Genomic DNA, 19665 nt, shown 5'->3' with positions numbered 1-19665 from the left:
GGGAGCCGGGAGAACTGAATCTTGCTGGGGAGCCTGAGTGGAGGGGGCGGGGGCAGCCGACACCCGGTTTTTTAAAAATTATTATTATTATTATTATCATTATTTTTATTCTCCTTTGGCGCCGAAGCTCGATTGCAGAATCCAGCCGGGGGGAAAAATGGAGTTTGGAGCGGAGTGTAAAGTTTAAATCGCAATCTGCACGCGCTTTCGGCGATAGACCTCACCTGGCACCACCCCCAGCCGCACCCGGGGCCTCCGGAAACGCCTGGCCTGGAAACCGCTCCTGGGGGTGGAGTGGCGCGGGGCCTCCTGGGGGTCGCCCGGCGCTTGCCCTGGCACGCCTGGGGGTGGCACTGCTGCTGGGATGCCGGCCAGATCCCGAGTGCCCAGCTGCCCCCTCCACCCACACACTGTGCTCCGGCCCCACCTGGATCCCCGGGCGGTGGGAGGGCGGGGGGAGCCGGAACCTGAGGTCTTTGGCGGCCTCTCAGCTCCCTTTTGGCCTCGTGGTGCCAGTTCCCCGCAGCTGTTGTTGGGAGAGGAGGACAGGGATAACCCGGTTTAAAGCAAACCGGAGATTTTTATCTCCTTTGGACTGGCTGAACGGGGGCACAATTCCCTGCCTTTCCCTGGAGCTATCTCCTCGCCTCTGAGTCACTTCAAAGCCAATGCCAGTGGCCTTTCTTTCCCAATACCCCAGTGTGCGACTAGAAAGGGGACTCACTAGTTTCGAAGCTGCCCAGTGGCCCAACACCTTCCCATGGTTCCCTCTGGACTGTAGACAGAACGGACACCGTCCACCATAGTAGTAATAATCATACTATTGACCAGGGCCAGAGGCAACCGACCGGGAGGAAGGCTGAATGGCTTCCTGTCATGGCACACCCCCGCCCCTCCTCACAATCTGCTGGCTGGGTGCCAGCAGCTCACCCCCACCCCAGCTCTTCCTGTGTCCCTCACCCCTGCTCCTGCTTCTGTCTGCAAGGGTGGCCGCCCTGCCTCTTCCTTCCTCCTGGGCTGGCCCATCCTGTTGACCGGTGTCTATGGGGCCGGGCACCTGCTGCCGCAGAGGAAGCAGGGGGGGTCTCTGGTCTCTGCCCAGGAGGCTGTCCTGGCCTTCCTGTCGGGGGCCCCCGCAGGGGAGGCCACTGCCAGCCCTCCAGGCCTGAACCTGGTCCCTTCCTCAGGAATGTGGGGCCAACTGGCAGGGCGCCCAGCACACAGAGATGCGGGGAGCATTCCTGGCTCTGGCTCGTGGGAGTGATTCAAAACAGGAAAGAAAAAGGAGGTAGGAGAAACAGTGCCAGGGTGGCACGATTCCTAGAGAATGGGAGGAAGAACCCCCCACCCCCAGCCCAGACACCTCACACTCAACCCAAACGCACCATACTTCCTCAGCTCTCCCTAGGGTGCAGGCCACCCTTCCTGGGTCGTCCCTGGGGGCCCCAGCATTTTCACCTGGGAAATCTCATTGCACTTCTACCCTTCAAAGACTGCTCTAGGTCAGCCCATCACCAGCTCTTGGCTGGGTGAAGCCAGGTGCGAGCTCCTATCCAGTTCCCCGCCCCCACCTCCTACCTCCCCCCACCCCAACCAGGGCTGCTTTCCAGGGCTCAGGCTGTGTGATGGGAGCAGCTTTCTCGAGTCGGGACCCCACGATGACATCCCCACTCAGAAAGGAACCTCTGCTCGGACCTGGGCGCTAAAGGCCCTCCCGGGCAGGGCTGTGTCCTCTGCCCCACCTTCTTAGTCTCATGGCCCACACAGGCCCTTGTGCAGACCTCAGCAAATGACTTGCTGTCTCCCAGGCCGTCTCCCAGGCTGGGGGACAGCTCAATGGGTGGGGCACGTGCTGTGCTTGCAGCAGGGGGCCCCTTCCAGCCCTCAAATCAAGGGGCCAGGAGCAGACCTTAAAGCACCAAGCTGGGAGTAGCCCCTGAGCAATGCCGGCTGCGGGGCCCAGACCTTTAAAACAACCACATATGTGCTGCCTTTACACATCCTCATTCTGTAAGCACCGCGTGGCTCCTCTCGCCACACCACTCTGCAGAGAGTTGCTGAGTCCCTGCTGTGAACAGAACACAGGCCACAGCCCCGCTCTGAGAGCTGTTGGATGGGCAAAGACCAGTAGGTCTATACATACACGTATGTAAGTTAGCTGCAACCCATCGGGGCCAGAGACAGGACAGGGGTTAGGGTGCTGGTCTTGCACATGGCCGGCCCCAGTTCGATTCCCACCATTGCAGATGGTCCCCCGAGCACCATCCTTGAGCACACCAGGAGTCATCCTTGAGCATGAAGCCAGAAGCCCTCAGCACGGCTGGGTGTGCCTCTCCCACCTAAAAACGGTCATACATTCTGTTGCCATCCCGGTGCTACTGCCATGCCTGTGATTGTCGGGAGTTGTTTTGGTCAGGGGAAAGAGAAGCTGGCTCAGAGGAGGGCACGGGGCAGGGCAGCTATGGCAGAGCCAGCCCCGGATCCAGGGGCGAGTGGGGGGAGGAGCCAGCCGAGGGCTGATTTCTAGGGGATGGATGGCTCTGTGGCTGATGGGTGGGACCCAGGACCTCCTGCGTGTAAATCCTTGCTCAGCCTCATGCCCCAGTCCCCGCCCTACTGGGGAATGGACAGGCCAGGTATGAAATCTGGATGGCGCCACCTGCGGTGGGCACCAGCGTCTCCGAAGACAGACGCACTTAGTGGATGAGCGCCCCCTGTCCAACCAAACCTGGCCCAAGAGGGCCCTCGCTGGGCTCCTGCTCCCCCAGTGCTGCGCCACGGCTCTGCGCCCGTCCCTGCCAGGCCGCTCTCCTGGGAAGAGGTCTCTCCTGTCAACTCCTGCCATAGGCACCAGAGCAGAGCTCCTTCAGAGTGGCCACACAGACATCATCTTCTGAGACTCTCTGTGGTGACACACGGGACGGACAGGGGCCGAGATCACAGGTGGATCCTGCCACACCATTACTTGCCCTCAACTTGCGTCACTGCGTGGCCAGACGGAAAAGTGCTCATGCCAGGTGTGAATGAAAGAAAGCTGTGGGGTCTGGACAGACGCTGACCCTTCCTGCCAGTGGCCCCTTCCAGTGGGCCAGGACAGCCAGGGAAAGAGGCTGGGGGGGAGGGGTTTGAAGGTGTCCCTGTTCCGTTGTGGAGAGAGATGCCCACTCTTCCCGCCAGCCAGCAGCCTGGGGAAACATCACCATCCGGTCACTGACCCTCACTGAACACTGACGAACAATCAGAAGAGAGACGCAGAACTTCCAGTATCGGTGGGGGGGACAAAGGAAGTGAGCCAGCCATGTGGTCAGTGCTGAGAAGGGTGTGCACAGTGTCGGGGTGGGGCCGGGGAAGGGGAGAGAGAACTTCCTTGCCCTGAGCCCTGAGCTAAGGGGCATGCAGGGGTGAGGGCAGAGAGTGCTGGGGATCCCGATGTGCAGAGGCAGGCAGAGGGGCCCAGGGCTGGGCAACCCTGAACAGAAAGGGGCTCTATGAGCCCTGCTGAGGAATGCAGACCAGGAGCTCTTCTACTGAGAGCAGGGGTGCCTACCAATGGGGGAGGGGGGTAAGGTGCAGACTGCCCTGTTTCCCAAGCCCAGTGTTGGGGCAGGAGCGGAGGGCTGGGGCGGACACCCCCGAGGAAGCTTCTGTAGTTAACACAGGTAGCAAAGACGATGATGCTGACCCCCAGAGGGAGGGCCTGAGACCCCAGACACCAGCAGGGTCTGGTCATTGGTTGAGAGGAGTGGAGGAAGAGGGGTGGAGGGGGGACCCCTGGTCATCGGGGTTTGAGTAGAAAGGAAACACAGCCCTCCTGTCCGAGACGGGGACCAGAGCAAGGCAGCAGGTGCTGCGGGATAGGGTGGACAGGCCACACTGGCTGTGGACAGACATGCCAAGATGATGTGACTCGTGGGACATCCAGAGAGGCCCAGGGGACTGGGAATTTTGGGAGCTGAAATTCCCAAAAGAGAAAGCCCTGGATGGACATTCGACCGCGGGAGGCACTGGGGTGTGTGAGAGGTTGCCGGAACTTGGGGAGCTGAGGAAATGCCCCAGAGGACAGAGCAGAGACCTGGAGGGGGGTGTGGCGTGGCAAGGCCCTGGGCTGAGAGGGGCTGGGTGCTGGATGAAATGCTGGCAGGCACGGTGCGCACTCTGCCTGCACACACGGCGGGTGTGTGTGGGGGGGTCCTTGTGACATGCAGCCATGAGGAGACACCAGCCAAGGATGATTCAGAAAGGACCCGCCAGATCTGAAAGCAAATGCTGCCACTAATCACCCTAATGGTGGTGCTGGGGATCGAATCCGGGGCCTCACACACACAGGGCTTATACTCCGCCCCTGGCCTGCCATCCTGCCCTCAGCCTCGCTCATGGTTCCTACACTCACTGAAGCCCTCTGTAGGCTGTGCAGATGTCCAGAGGGCGGGAGCAGGTGCTTTGCATGTGGGAGTCCCGAACTGCATGTCCTCGAGTACTGTCCGGTGTGGGCACCCCATGCTCTTCCCTCCTATTTTTAAAACTCTCTTTTATGTTGGGGGGGGGGGGTCACAGCAATGCTCAGTAGTTACTCCTGGCTCTACACCCAGGAATTACTCCTGACAGTGCTTGGGGGCCCATATGGGGGTCTGGGGACGGAACCTGTGTCTGCTACGTGCAAGGCAAGTGCCCTCCCCGCTGTACGATTGCTCCAGCCCCTCTATTTTTAAAATCTCGAGCCCCTATATTGAGTAGATGGTTTCAGAAGATAATCAGAGCAGGCCTGAGTGATAGTACAGTGGGTAACCGGGCATTTGCCTTGCATATGGCTGATCCGGGTTCGATCCCAGACACCCCATCTGGCACCCCATATAGTCCCTGCGCCTGCCTGGAGTAATTCCTGAGTGCAGAGCCAAGAATAATCCCTGAGCATTGTCAGGTGTGTCCCCAAAAACAAAAAGAAGGTGACACCAATCCTTCTCTCACCTCCTTTCCCACCCGTTGATTTGGGGCTAATCCCATCGTCTGCTTAGACCAGAGCCCAAGGGAGGGTGCTTTGGTCTTAATCCTGCACGACTTTCGCTTCCCCCTTCTTGGAAATAGGCCACTCAGCAGAGGTGCCTGGGCGAAACTACTGAATGGTAGAGAGCACTGGCGGGGGGAAGAAGGGCACGTGGATGCAAGCAAGGTCCCCCGGGGATCCACCCGCCTCCCTCAGCGGGGCCAGAGAGTAAGCAGAGCCAGCGTGGAGCCCAGCGAGCAGAGCCGGCTCCTGCAGCTCTGCTCCAACACCTGCTCCACAGCACAACACAGAATAGCACCCAGGCCCCGCTTCCCGCCCGCGCCACCCCACAGCCCTTAGCCCAGCTCCTGCCTACAGCCGCGTCCTGAGGCTTGGCTTGGGGATGGTTTACTAAGTCACAAGAAATAACCACAGCAGAGAGAGAGAGAGAGAGAGAGAGAGGGAGAGAGAGAGTGTGTGTATGTGTGCGCGCTGTGAGAGACAGAGAGAGAGAGAGAGAGAGAGAAAGAGAGAGAGAGAGAGAGAGAGTGTATGTGTGCGCGCTGTGAGAGACAGAGACAGAGAGAGAGAGAGAGAGAGAGAGAGAGAAAGGTGGAGAGAGTGGGAGAGGGAAGTGTGTGTGTAGGGGTGCATTTATCTCAAAATAACCCGTAACAATCCTTTTGTTTATTTATTTGTAAAGACTGAAGCATCTGGGAGGAAGGCCCAAGGACTTAGAACAATGTTTAAAGCAGGAAAAGAAGAAAAACTGGAGTAACAAAAAACGTTTTTATTTTGGAGAAGTGGAAGAAATCTAAGTAGAGAGGCTGGAGCGATAGCACAGCAGGGAGGGCGTTTGCCTTGCACTCGGCTGACCCAGGTTCAATTCCCAGCATCCCATATGATCCCCCAGCACCACGGGTGGAGCAATTCCTCAGTGCATGAGCCAAGAGTATCCCTGTGCATCACCAGGTGTGAATAAATAACAACAACAACAAAAAATCTAAGTAGATTAGAGAAGGACCAAAGAGAGGGTAGAGTGAGTAGGGTACTTGCCTTGCCTATGGCTGACTTCAGTTCACATAGGATTCCCTGAGCACAGTAGGGATAGTCCCTCTCCAGAAGAGAAAACCTAATGGGCCAGGGAAATAGTACAGGGCATGCGCTAACCCCAGTTGGATTCCCGGCACCACACACCCCTGCCCACCTCCAGTCCTTGAGGCCGTCTGGAGTGGCCCTGGTGGGCCCTGGTGGGCCCTGACACCAGAGGGTCTGCTCAGCACCACTCCCTGAAGCGCCAACATTCATCCCACAGTGCAGTTGGTTGAAAGTCCCCTGGGCACACTGCCTGGGAGTCCTTGCCCCAAAGAGAAGGGGAAAGGTGGACTACGGTTTCATAAAATAATGACATTTCAGTGCCAGGCATAGAGCACTTGCCTTGCATGCAGGAAGCCCTAGGTTCCATCTCTGTTACTGCAAGAAAGAAAGAACAACTCTTCTAGACCCATCCCAGTATTCGTGAGTGGTGGAAGTTGGGGGCCACACCTGACAGTGCATGAGGCCCCTCTTGGCTCTGTGCCTTGGGGGTCACTGCCAGCATGACACTGGGGGCTGGGGATCTAATCGGGCCTCCTCCACATGTAGCTCGACCCTTTGGACTGTCAGGCTCCTTAGAAACTTGGGCGTGTTTGTTTTTCACTCTTCTTCTCTGCCCTGCCCGCTCATTACCCACCGGGCAATAATAAGAGACTGTCCCTCACCTTTCTAAAACAGACATCTCCCATGGACAGCCCTGGGCCTGGAACAGGCAGAGTTCTCGGGCCCGCCACAAAGCACCTGCTCGCAGCTCTGCCCACTCGTGTTACTCACGTCCACCTCAGATCCTGCCAACCGTGCCTGGTGCCACATCGTGGGTATGGAAGGAGGGGTGTTCGTATCCCGGGCATTTCATTTATAGCCGAGATCATATGGTGGTGGATGAGCGGCCAGGGAGAGTGAGGGTTAATGGTCGCACTATCCCACGCGTGACAGGGTATTTCAGAAGGAAATCTTGCAATTGTTGAAAAGTGCCCTAGAGAGGGTAAGAGTCATAAAGGCTGTCCCTTGGGGTTCCGCAGCCCCCCTTCCCATCAAGTCTCTCTGTGTGATGACATGCCCTCTTTTTTTTTTTTTTTTTTTTTTGCTTTTTGGGTCATACCTGGCAATGCACAGAGGTTACTCCTGGCTCTGCACTCAGGAATCACCCCTCGCGGTGCTCAGGGGACCATATGGGATGCTGGGAATCGAACCCGGGTCGGCCGAGTGCAAGGCAAACGCCCTACCCACTGTGCTATCACTCCAGCCCCCGACATGCCCTCTTAAGGAAAAAAACAAAACCCTTTGTTTCACCCCCAGAATAAGCACATAAGCCCCGTCCCTACTTATGCCCACAGCAGATATAAACTACAGACAAGGGGGACCTGGACCAACCCAAAACAGCCTGGAGCTTGTGATAAAGTTTCCAGACCTGACATCGTCGTTTCATGGCTTGAGAAAGCCTAGTTACTCCTCAGAATAATGCTTTTGAGTTCCTAAGTGCAATTCCTAAGAGTACAAGCAAACCATTATCTCGATAGAGTTAGAATATCAAACTCTGAGATTTTAACTTAGCAATAGAGTGTTCTTTCATGAACACGTTTAATGACAACATCTGGTGTGAGTTTAATAACTGAAGTCATCTGAAGGGCTGAGCATAAATATGGCGCAGCTGGGATGCACGATGGAAACGCCTGCGATGCCTCCCCTCCCCCCGATCATGGCTGTTCCCGCCATGCCTGGCGGTTGCACCCACTTCCTTCTGCTGCTCACTGGGGGCTGCACGCATTTAGCTGCAATGCTTACACACGCACTCCCTGCGGGGCGTGCACTTCAGTTACACACACGAGCTAGTCTGGTAGCTCGGCACTTGTACCCGGCCAGCCTCAGTCTCCTCAACAAGAACGTGGAGGTGATGTGCCAGGACCACCCCAGGGAATTGGGTGTTTTCCGGAGAGTTTACTAGGCCGGCTTTGTGGAGATGTTTGGCAGAGGGAGGCTGTGTTTCTCAGACGCTGCTAGGCAGGAAATGCCTGGGGGATCTTGCTAAAGACAGGTACAGATTCTAGGGGTGAGAATCTTGGGCCTCCCAAGCTCTGGATGTCTAAAGCAGTATCCTGGGTGATGCTTGAGTGGCTGGGCCGAGGGACATGCTTGGAGTAGCGGATGCTCTACAAAATCGGTTATTACTTCTTGCCACGTGAGTACCGAATTCAACCCTCTCACAGAAGGATAGCAGCGAAGACAGAAAGGGAGACTCAGCTCGTTTCCTGCCCTGCCAAATCTTGTTGCAGGCCAGACAGCACAAACTAATCAAACAGGGGAATGGAAGCAAATGTTGAACTGGATGTTTGTATAGAAAAAAAATAGTTGGGCGGGGGGTAGGGCTAGAGCAATAGTACAGCGAGGAGGGCGTTTGCCTTGCACTCGGCTGATCCAGGTTTGATTCCCAGCATCCCATTGGTCCCCTAAGCACTGCCAGGACTAATTCCTGAGTGCAAAGCCAGGAGTAACCCCTGTGCATTGCTGGGTATGACCCAAAAAAGCAAAACAACCAAAAAGAAAAATAGGGGTCAGGGATGTGGAATATCAAAGCCCCCAGCACCACATGTTACAATTTCCAACTTCTGAGCACCTCCAGGTATAGCCCTAATTGCCCCCACCAACATCCCCAGCACCATGGGCCAGTCTGGACAAGCTCTGCCATGTGTGGCCCCTATCTACAAGGAGAGACAGTATAGGGGACAGGCCCTTGTTTCACATGTGTCCAACCCCCGTTCAACCCCCAGTGTCAACTTATGGTGCTATCTGGCTACTGCCAAGAGGGATCCCTGAGCACAGAACCAGAAGTGAGCCCTGAGTATCGCTGGGTGTGACACCCCCAAAAACCAGACCAAAGAATACATCAAAAATATGTTGCATTGGGTGGAGTCCACGCCCAATTCAATCAGCTTAATCAATCGCTAAATAAATAGCAGTACTCCTACATTATTTAAATATATGTGTGTGTGTGTGTGTGTGTGTGTGTGTGTGTGTTGCATTGGTACTGTTAAGCAGCTCTCAAACTGCTCAGAGACCTCATATATCACTCAACCTGGCAAATCAAATCACTCATTCGTACATAAATGTTAGCATTTTCTCTCCGTTCTCATGACCCACTCCCACCTGCCATGAACAGTTTTGGCTTGCCCCCTGTGACCCCATCTACTCGAAGGGTCTGCCCAAAGGCCGAAGCTCGGTCAGTATCAGAAGGGAGATAACCGTGCAGCTGAGGATGTGGGAGAGGGAAGTCTGCAGCGCGGCGGGAAGTGGTACTAACCAGCAACCGGTGCTCAGACCTGCCACCCGCAGCTGCCTTAGACACGGAACAGGCCCGTACTCTGACTTGTGACGGACGCGGGAGGAGATGCCCCAAGGAAAGTTTCCCACAAGTCCTGGAGGCTGGCCAGCGTTGCCGCCTAGATACTGGAGAAAGTGAAATATTAGTAAATATTAGTAAAATATGGCACAGAAAACAGAGCAGCAGTAAGAAATGCCAAATTTGTCCATAGCAACATTTATGTATCTTAAAACCCTAGCACTGAGGGGAAGACTCGGGAAACAGGCGAGACAGCAGAGTATCATTTCTGTAAAACACGCACATAAAATTAATGCAAGAAGGGACGTGCATGCCTCAGACACCATCATAAGTGTATTAGAGTGGGTGTTATGGGGACAGAGGATTTGGGTTTGGAGGAAAAAAGAAAAATAAGAAATAAAATATGAGAATCTTTGACAAAATAATGGTGACATAGTTTTAAAGAGCGTATTAACTAGTTTGCATCACTTTTCTCACACTTAAAACTTCTTATTCCCACCATATAATTGGGGCTGGAGCGACAGCACAGTGGGCAGGGCATTTGCCTTGCACGCAGCCGACCCAGGTTCAATTCCTACATCCCTCTTGGAGAGCCCAGCAAGCTACCGAGAGTATCCCACCCGCATAGCAGAACCTGGCAAGCTCCTCGTGGCGTATTCGATATGCCAAAAACAGTAACAACAAGTATCACAATGGAGACGTTACTGGTGCCCGCTGGAGCTAACTGATGAGTAACGGGATGACAGTGACAGTGACAGTGACAGTGACACCGTATAGTTTCATGCTCTCCTAGCTAAGCTTACCAGGCACTATCTTATCTGTTTTATTTTTGGTGTAGAGGCCACATCCAGCAGTACTCAGGGATTACCCTGGTAAGCTCAGACAAGTGTCTTACCCATTATATTCTAATTCCTATTATTATTTTAAACTGAGTTTTTTTTTTTATGGGCCATACCCAGAAGTGCTCAGGATTTACCCCTGGTTCTGAGCTCAAGGATCACTTATGGTGGTACTCAGGGGACCCTATCTAGTAAAAGATTGCACCCTGGTCAGTCAGGTGCAAGGCAAATATCCTATCCATTACACTACCTCTCCAGTCCTTATTGTTTTTATTTTTTATTTAAACTGAAGGTTTTTTTAATTTTTTTTTTTTTTGCTTTTTGGGTCACACCCAGCGATGCTCAGGGGTTACTCCTGGCTTTGCACTCAGGAATTACTCCTGGCAGTGCTTGGGGGACCATATGGGATGCCAGGGATGGAACCCAGGTCGGCCGCGTGCAAGGCAAACGCCCTACCAGCTGTGCTATCGCTCCAGCCCCGATTTAAACTGAAGTTTTAACAAAAACTTCTCCACCTGGATTGGGGGAAAAGACAAGGTGTTTAGAGCTGTTTCAAAAACCTGGAACATAGAAAATAAATTAGTTAGAATCTGCCTTTGGGGCAGGCTTGGGGTGGTGGTGGTAAAATTCAAAATAATGGTGGTGGGAAGGTGTAATGGTGGTGGGATTGATGTTGAAACACTGAATGTAATAAATTATTGTGAAAAACTTTACAAAAATAAAATTTAAAAAAAAAACAAAAAAAACGGGAGCTCACGCTTTGCAGGCAGGATCCAGGTTTGATTCCAGCGCCTTGGGCCCTCCCCACCTGTTTATTCCCCCAGCCCAGCACCAAAGATAAAAGCAAATGCAAAACAAATTCTGGTATAATGTGCGCAACTTTAGCCAAAGATGCTCGAGGATATGCTGGATCAGGGAGCTAGTTTTGATGACCCCAGTGATTTGACAGAGGATCTGGGGAAGCCATTTAATTGTGCATATTTGTCCTGCAGTACAAACCACACAGTCTGTTGTCACTGCGTATCTCTTCTCTACCAGGCTCAGCACACAGGAGGCAAAACCTCATTCACCTGCCCAGAATTCACCATACATGAGGCCCCTCGCGAATGGTGCTGGGGAGTTTGGTTTCCCAGTCTCCTAGGCCAAAGCGGGGGAGGGATAGTAATCTGGCCTCTGGCTTGCATATCTACTTCAAAAAACAGCTAAATTCCAAAGTGCTTTGGACTATGGTCCTGGAATATGTCACAAAATTAATAGAGGATAACCCAGCTGGCGAGGATGGCTCCCGTTCTTGAGCTTGGAGGCATCTGGTGCCATCACGGTTGTCTTTCCTTCCATAAATTGGAATGGCGCTTCAGAAACAAATACGAATCTGTAGCCCTGAGTTTGACTCCGTCCCTCACCGAGAGTAACAACAACAACAATAAATTGTATAATGGTCAGGTGACCTTGGAATCCCAAAGCTGAACCACGAGAAACTGCAGGTGAAAGCAGGGCATCCAGCTCTCAGCTTCCGTCTTGCTGCCCTGGGGAAACCCGGAATCGCCTTCCTGCGCAGGCGCAGGCAGATCTGGCGACCACGTGACATGCAAGCTCGAGGTTTGCGCGCTGTTATTGGCCATATTGGCTGCTGGTGGGAAAGGCTGAGCATCCATATTGAGAGTGGCAGGAACCAGCCCGCTCCCACTCCCCGAAGCACCCATCTTGGATTGTCCCACAGGCTGGTCCTAATTGGCACGTTTTTCCAGGAGGTGGGATCACAGTTCTCGCGGGATCTGGGGGCCAGGTTGCGGGGGCAATCTGTCAAACCCACGGGACAGTGAGTCGCTTCTCCCGTGGCCAGTGTGGTGGGCGCAAAGCCTGCACTAGAGCTTCTGTTTTGTTTTGTTTTGCTTTGCTTTGCTTTTTGGGTTACACCCGGTGATGCACAAGGGTCACTCCTGGCTCTGCACTCAGAAATTACCCCTGGCGGTGCTCAGGGGGCCGTATGGGATGCTGGGAATCGAACCCAGGTTGGCCACCTGCAAGGCAAACGCCCTACCTGCTGTGCTATCACTCCAGGCCCCCTGCACTAGAGCTTCTGGAACCGGCTTTTCTTCTATACACATCCCTTTTCCCAAAAGAAAAAATGAATCTTTATGCTTTTTTAAAAAAAGTAAAATCCTCTCAGACAGTGATCGGACACCCCGTTTTTCCGTCAGCTAAGTAGGATGAAAAGATCCCGTGCAACTGAGGAAGAGCAGTTAGGTGGCAAAGGGGTTGGTCCAGTTCCAACTCTGCTCCCACCCCTCCCGCCTCGCCACTGCAGTCAATTCTGGGCGCCTGTTGCTCGGCTTGGACTCCAGGCTTAGCTTCTGCCTGCTTTTCCCGGAGAAACTCCAAAACCTGAGCATATGTGGAATATTTAACTTAAATGTGGGTATATAACTACTGCCAGGGTGGCATTGGATCCTGGCACTGTCAGCTTGAAATCCACCATCTGTCCTGTGCAAACAGGCTGGGCAGGTGAGGGGGTGGCCGTTGTGGGGTTTCCTCCAGGTCCCCACGAGCAGCTGCTGCCTGAGATCTCACAGTTCTGCCTTGTCTGCCTTTGGACGTCAGTGCGTGTTGGGATGCCCAGCATTCGAGGGGCAATAGGATTAATTGGGAGGGAAGAGTAAAAAGAGAAGACTTATAGAAGTGGGTCCAGATCCCCAGCCAGGTTGTGTTCACTGGGGCAACTTGGAGTGAGGCAGGTGAGTTTCCCTCGCCGGCAGCCGAAAAACTCCAGAACTCAATCTCTGCCAAGCTCACAGCCACTCTCCACGGGCTTGGACGAGCCTCACCCGTGAGTGAATCTGCAGAAAGACCCAGGTATTCGGGACATGTGACTGAAATCTCCAAGCTCACTCAGAGCGGGAAGGTGTCTCCTCCTCCCATCTCCGAAGTTTACCAGTAGTTTGGCAGTCACACCCACAAACTGCCCCTGGCGCCCTATAATCTCATCCAGGGCCATGATCCAGAGACTCAGAAATAAAGCTCCTGGATGACAGCGACATAGGCCTCACCCATGAGTGAATCTACTGTATAATCATATTCTAAAAGTTTTAATTCCTGGAGTGTGCGGTCAGTCGTGAAACACCACTGATGTACCAAGAGTAGCACCACACAACGTTTGTTTGGCTTTAACAAACATGTTAGTAATATCTTATACAGGGGCTAATGGCTCCAGGATGAAATAAAACAATCCTCACACGCTTTTCTTTAAGAAAACTTTACTGGACCATTTTTAGCAGATTATTCATAACAAGCAATAAAAAATTAATTGCTTTGGTTCTGCTTTTGGGGGCATGGTTTGGGATTTGGGGTGGAAACATTCAAAATATTGTGGGAAGGTGCAATGGTGGTGGGATTGGTGTTCAAATATTAAATGTAATGGTTATTGTGAACAACTTTATAAAAATAAAATTTAAAAAAGACTTGTAGAAGTGATGCAGGTCCATTTGCAAGAACAAAACTTAGATCTTGAATCTTAGTCTTGATTGTTTATTAGATTCATCAAAGGAATTCAAAAATCTCCAGTTCAGGGACAAGAATGATAGTACAGAGATTAAGATGCTTGCCTTGCATGCAGCCCACCCAGATTGAACCCCAAGAACCATATATTCACCCCCACTTTCCCCAGTGTAGCCAGGAATAAGCTCTGAACACCACAAGATATGACTCCCCTCTTCCCGCCAAACACAAATAAATTAATTAAATCTCCAGTTTAGATCAGGAAGATGGCTCAAAGGACTGGAGTGCATGATGAGTCTGTTCCACCTCAGCTCCTAGCTTGGAGTAGATTCCAAGCACTGCCTGGTTGTGACCCCAAAACCAAGCACACAAAAAAATTCCCAGCTCCAACCAAGCCCAGTTAAGTCAGCATCTCTGGGAACTGGATAGAGCATGTGTGGTTTTTAATCTTCCAGGTGATTTTAATGTTCAGACAAGGTTGAGACCCACAGTTCCAGGTTCAGGAGGCTTGAAATTTGGCTCCAGTCAAGCCAACATAGACCATTTACCACTTTAAGTTTTCTTATGAAACAAGGGGGTTGCCTCCAGATGTATTTGACCCAAAGAATGCTCTTTTGACCAGTAGGAGACATTGTTTTGGTTTTCAAGCTCTGAAATGTAAAAGGTTCCTTGAAATAGCAAATGAAATTCATGTTGAGGTTTGAACTCTGAAGTGTGCAAGAATCTGAGTTGAGATACTTCAGATTCATCTTCGGACAGTTTTCCTGCAGAAATCTGGGACAAGAACTCTGAAAACGTTCTAAGGTCTGTTGAACTAAAAGGAAATGTCTTTCTGCCTTGATTTTCAAGATGCTAAAGAAACGATAGTGGGCCCATTCCTCTGGAATGGCTACTTAGCTCAAGAATCGGGCAGCTGTTGAGGAAGGAGCTGGTGCTTGCTCACATTTCCGCTCTCTTATCCTGCACTGAAGGGAAATACTACTAACCAAAGGCATTAAGAATATGAATTCGGGCTGGAGTGATAGCACAGCAGGTAGAACGTTTGCCTTGCACGCGGCTGACCCAGGTTTGATTCCCAGCATCCCATATGGTCCCCTGAACACCGCCAAGGGTAATTCCTGAGTGCAGAGCCAGGAGTAACCCCTGTGCATCACCGGGTGTGGCCCCCTCAAAAAAAAAGAGAATATGAATTATTTTTCAAAAGAGGATCAAGATTTTGTAATCTGAGAAAAGATGGATTGGAACTGCATATCGAGCAAAATAAAATGATTTTTAAATGGATTTTGTTGGGTTTAATAAACCTAGCTTATAGTAATAGGCAAATAATTCTTTCTTGTCTTGTGTTTTGTTTGAGGGCCACATACTGCTGTTCCCAGGTCCTCTGCCAGCTATATGCTCAGGGTAGTTCCTGGTGGTGCTGAGAATCAAACCTGGGCCCCTCACATGCAAAGTGTGTGCTCAGTCCTTTGAATCAGCTCTCTAGCCCACATGCATGAATGTGTTATTTTTTGGGGGGGTCATACCCAGTGATGCACAGGGGTTACTCCTGGCTCTGCACTCAGGAATTATTCCTGATGGTGCTTGGGGGACCATATAGGATGCTGGGAATGAAACCCAGGTTGGCCATGTGCAAGCCAAACACCCTACCCGCTGTGCTATCGCTCCAACCCCACATGCATGAATTCTTAATGAATGTTCCTGTTCTTACCACACATTTCTCAACAAAATCATGCAATCACCTGGAAAGTGCTGTCAAGGATGAGAGGGCTGGTAATTAGGGTGGGCTGAGTACTATTTTGGTCAGGGCATTCCTAAGTGATTGGTTTATTAGAAAACATTAGAGAATATTTTCATGATTTGGTTTCCTCACTTCAACAAACTTGATAATGAACACTTGATAATTACAATTTTTTTTACTTTTTTGGAGGAGGATGGTCACACCCAGCGATGCTCAGGGTTACTTCTGTCTCTGTACTCAGGAATTACTCCTGGCGGTGCATGGAGGACTATGGGAAGCCGAGGATTGAACCTGGGTCTCTGTGTGCAATACAAATGCCCTACCTGCTGTACTATCCCCCAGCCCCGGGTAATGACAAATTCTTATGCACATGTTTCCATATAGACTTTGAAGAGGTAGATCTATAGTGACAGTGCATGCCGGCTAGCACAAATGACTGTGACTCTTACTTGGACGTGGATTAGTGGCATGTTCCTATTTTCTATACTTAGACAAGAGGCCACATTAACCAAATTCTAGTTTCCAAGTCCCAAAGCCTCCCTCTCCCTACTTTACTACAGAAATCTTCATAGATTCCCAGTCTGTTCTTCGCTTCTTGTCTTTTTGAAGCACTGGGGATGAACTGCAGACCCTGATCCATGCAGGACAAATGCTCTACCCCTGAGCCACACCCCTATGCTCTGCCCCCGAGCCACACCCCCAGAGGTTTAATGACCTGATTCTCAGAAAGAAACTATGAATTAGGTAGTGGTTATGCATCCTAATAACAACGTGCTTCTTATCTAACCCTTATCAGGCCGACTTGGATGGAGCACATTCCTGTGTTGTCTCGTGGACTTTTCCCAGCTGCCCAGTGACCACCTGCACCCCAGAATCTCCCTTGGGAACTGGATTCTCACACATGCTCCATTTGGGTGGAGGAGATAAGTGGAAGTACACTGAGGCAGATCTTAGGGGGCAGGAACCCAGTTGCAACAGCATTGCCCTGGCCTTGGACAGGCGCTTGCTCTAGGCCGCCCACAGGTCCTTCCTCCCAGGGCCTTACATCTGGGTCACCGTCTGCTCGGATGATGTCATGGCCAAGTCCCGGCCTCCCACCTGCCTCCCTCCTAGCACCCAGCTTCAACACTTCCAGTTTGCATGTGCTCCCCACCTCTGAGGCCCTTCATTTTAGTTATAATTTTAAAATTTTACATAATATTTAATATATAATTTTAAAATTTTGTTTGGGGGAGGGGCATTGGGGGCTACATCCAGTGGTGCTCAGGGACCATGTGGTGCAAGGGGTCAAAACTGGGATCAGGGTGGTACCAGACCCGCTTTCCGCCGAGATGTGACCTCGTGCCGCACGTGTGCGGCCTCTCCGCAGCTGCACGAGAATGATCCCAGAGGCCAGCTAAACTACTTTTGGTACCGGCAGCTTCTTGCAGAAATGTCTCTAGACTATGAACTAAGCCACAGCCCCATGTCTGCCCAGGAGGGGAAAGGTTTTTCTCTCTCGCCTTTTCCTTGCTGGGGGCGAAGGGCATTGCGACCGACAGCTTATGAGGACCACTAATGAGAGGTACAAGCTTGCAATGACCCAATTTCTGCCACAAATTTCCCTGGACTTAGTAAAATACAGAAATCCAAAACCGCGCGTCCACAATCTCGGCCGCGCAAACTCATATCTCTTCAGATCTGATTCTAGGGGGGAATCTCCAAACAATAATAGTGAGTTTTTGTTGAAATATTGAATGTAACCAAAGTAAAGAGAAAGTAAAGGGGCCGGAGTGATAGCACAGTGGGTAGGGTGTCTGCCTTGCACGCGCCCGACCCAGGTTTGATCCCCGGCATCCCATATGGTCCCCCAAGCACCGCCAGGAGTGGTTCCTGAGTGCAAAGCCGGGAGTAACCCCTGAGCATCACTGGGTGTGACCCAAAAAGCAAAAAAAAAAAAAAAAGAAAGAAAGTAGAGTGAAATTTATCAGTTACACAGGCGGGGTGGGGGGGCTGGGGGAGCTGAGGGGGGGGAGGTATACTGGGTTTTTTTGGTGGTGGAATATGTGCACTGGTGAAGGGAGATGGTTGTCTGAGCATTGTAAAACTGAGACTTATGCCTGAAAGCTTTGTAATTTTCCACATGGTGACTCAATAAAAATTTAAACAAAAAAAAAAACTGGGATCAGCTACATTAGGGCAACTGCCTTAGACTCTGTACTATGTCTCTGCCCCCATCATTTTTACTGCAGGTGTATGTGTGTGTGTGTGTGGGGGGGGGGGTGTTAGGTCTCATGTGATGGTGCTCAGAGCCTACTCCAGACTCTGTGCTCAGGGGTGATTCCTGGTGGTGTTCGGGGCCGGGTGGGGGGGCACCATATGTGGTGCTGGGGATGGAATTCAGGTCAGTTACATGCAAGACAGCAAAACATGGGGCTGGAGAGATAGTACAGATGGTCAGGCCCTTGCCTTACATGTGGTCAACCTGGGTTCTATACCCGGCACCCCATGTGGTCCCCCGAGCCCCACCAGGAGTGATCCCTGAGTGCAGAGCCAGGAGTAAGCCCTAAGCACTGTCAGGTGTGACTTAAAAACCAAACAAATAATAAAAATCAAAAGGAGGGCATGGACCAAAGAGAGAGTTTAGTGGTTAGGGCACATGCCTCACATGCACCCCACCTGGTTTGATTTCCGGCACTGCGTGGTCCTCTGGGCATGTGGGTGCTTTCCTGGAACCCCCAGCACGGTGACCGGATCATCCTGGAGTGAGCATGGCCTGAGCGGCAGTCAACCAACGGCCTCCTCAGGCCTTCGCACCAAACTTCCATCCCAGTTGACTGAGAATCACCAGTGGGGCCCCTAAACCTCCTGAGCACTGTTTGAGACAACTCCTCAAAAAAAAAAAAACAGAGGGTAGCCCCAGCAGTGTACCCCAAGTGTGGGTGCAACCCCGTCATGGCATCAACAGAAGGGGTGGGGGGCGGGAATACAGTGAATCGGCTTTTCTCCATAAAGACATTCAGAAGGTGTACTGGTGCAGGAAGAGATGCTCAATACCTGCCAGGGAGAAGGAGAGACAAATCCAAACCCATCCCGGCTCACACCATCAGGACGCTGGGAACAAAGACAAGCACAGTCAGGAAGCTGCCTGAGCTGGTGTGGATCAGAGCGGCGGGGACCCATGTGCACTGTTGGAGAACACGGACCGTGGCCAAGGACGAGGGTCTGGTGGGTCCTCAGAGGAATGGAGGACAGACGCCTCCAGCAGTGCCTCTCTGGGGGGCCGCTCCTTCGAGACAGAGAAGTGCTGGATGCTCAACACCCATGTTCAGACATAACCCATGTGCCTGCACACCCAAAACATGGTCTCGACAAGCTGTGCAATATTATTCCACCCCCTAAAGGAAGGGAATTCTTCTTTTTTGTATTTTTGGGTTTTTTTTTTGTTTTTTTGGGGGGTCACACCTGGCGATGCACAGGGGTTACTCCTGGCCCTGCACTCAGGAATCAGCCCTGGCGGTGCTCAGGAGACCATATGGGATGCTGGGAATTGAACCCGGGTCGGCGGTGTACAAGGCAAACACCCTACCCGCTGTGCTATCACTCCAGTCCCAGGGAGGGAATTCTGATGTAACTCCAATATGCATGAACTTTGAAGATGTTATGCTAAATAAAAGAATAAACCAGTCACAACAGGACAAATAATGTCTGGTGCTGCTTCTATGAATGCTACAGGTCAGCTTCCTTCCTTCGCTCCTTCCTTCCTTCCTTCCTTCCTTCCTTCCTTCCTTCCTTCCTTCCTTCCTTCTTTCCTTCCTTCCTTTCTTCTTTCCTTCCTTCCTTCCTTCCTTCCTTCCCTTCCTTCTTTCTTTCTTTCCTTCCTTCCTTCCTTCCCTCTCCCTCCTTCCTTCCTTCCTTCCCTCCCTCCCTCCCTCCCTCCCTCCCTCCCTCCCTCCCTCCCAGTCCCAGGGAGGGAATTCTGATGTAACTCCAATATGCATGAACTTTGAAGATGTTATGCTAAATAAAAGAATAAACCAGTCACAACAGGACAAATAATGTCTGGTGCTGCTTCTATGAATGCTACAGGTCAGCTTCCTTCCTTCGCTCCTTCCTTCCTTCCTTCCTTCCTTCCTTCCTTCCTTCCTTCCTTCCTTCCTTCCTTCCTTCCTTCCTTCCTTCTTTCCTTCCTTCCTTTCTT

The sequence above is a fragment of the Sorex araneus genome, chromosome 2 (genome assembly GCF_027595985.1).
Source record: "Sorex araneus isolate mSorAra2 chromosome 2, mSorAra2.pri, whole genome shotgun sequence".
NCBI classification, from domain to species: Eukaryota; Metazoa; Chordata; class Mammalia; order Eulipotyphla; family Soricidae; genus Sorex; species Sorex araneus.
Note: the sequence above shows the minus strand (reverse complement) of the source record.